This window comes from Solanum tuberosum, unplaced genomic scaffold, assembly GCF_000226075.1.
Source record: "Solanum tuberosum cultivar DM 1-3 516 R44 unplaced genomic scaffold, SolTub_3.0 scf00111, whole genome shotgun sequence".
Classification (NCBI taxonomy): domain Eukaryota; kingdom Viridiplantae; phylum Streptophyta; class Magnoliopsida; order Solanales; family Solanaceae; genus Solanum; species Solanum tuberosum.
The window spans coordinates 1409369-1410706 of record NW_006239034.1 but is presented as its reverse complement, the minus strand read 5'-3'; positions in this window follow the sequence as shown (position 1 = coordinate 1410706).

Sequence of the window (1338 nt, the reverse complement as noted above, 5' to 3'; positions counted from 1 at the left end):
TATATACAGCTAAACAAGTTTCCGGTAACTTCCGAAGCACATTTTTAAGAACTTTTTGGGTCAAATTCAAATATAATCATTTCGTTAGGTTCTCGACTCCAAACTCACATGTGAGGCTCTAGTTTCACTCTATCATTTTCCGAGTCGTTACACTATCCTTCACAGCCACACTTTCCAATAGTATCATGGATGTTGGATCACCCACACACTCCTTAAACGATGAAATGTGAAAGACTGGATGGACTGTTGCTAGTTCCACTATTAACTCTAACTCATATGCCACTTTACCAACCCTTTTCAAGATCCTGTAAGGGCCTACATATCTAGGACCAATCTTCCTTTTCTTGCCAAATCTCATCACCCCCTTCATAGGTAACACTTTCAGGAAAGCCCAATCATCAATTTGGAACTCCAAGTCCCTTCTTCTTACATCTGCATAGGACTTTTGACGACTCTGGGTTTTCTTAAGTCTATCTCTGATGAGCTGAACTTTATCCATAACATCATGAACGGAATTTGGCCTATCAAGGTTGTTTCACCTACTTCAGACGAACCAATTGGAGATCTGTATCTACAACCACACAATGCCTCATAAGGGGCCATCTGAATGCTGGAATGGTAGCTATTATTGTAGGTGAACTCTATAAGAGGAAGGTGATCATCCCAACTACCCTTGAATTCGATCACACAAGCTCTCAACATGTCCTCTAAGGTCTTAATGGTACGCTCTGCCTGACCATCCGTCTATGGATGAAATGTTGTGCTAAGATTAACCTGAGTACCAAGACCTTTCTGAAATGACTTCCAGAAATGAGAGGTAAACTGATGACCTCTATCTGAGATGATAGACAAAGGATCCCCATGCAACCTGACTATCTCATTAATGTAAAGCTTGGCGAGTCCTCCGCCGAATCTGTTGTCTTGACAGCCAAGAATGAGCGGACTTAGGTAACTCTGTCTACTATCACCCAAATGGAGTCATGCTATTTGTGGGTACGAGGTAAGCCTATAATGAAGTCCATGTTGATCATTTCCCACTTCCATGTAGGAATATTGATCTCTTGAGTCATACCTCCTGGTTTCTGATGTTCTACCTTCACTTGCTGATAATTGGGGCACTTAGCCACAAAATCTGCTATATCCCTCTTCATGCCATTTCACCAAAATAAATCCCATAGGTCACCGTACATCTTGGTGGCACCTGGATGAATAGAATACCTGGAGTTATGGGCTTCTGTAAGAATCTGATGTCTCAACTCACCCACCTTAGGAACACATAAACTACCCTGATAGCGAAGCACACCATCTCCCCCTTGGGAGAAAATCTCAACCCTCTAT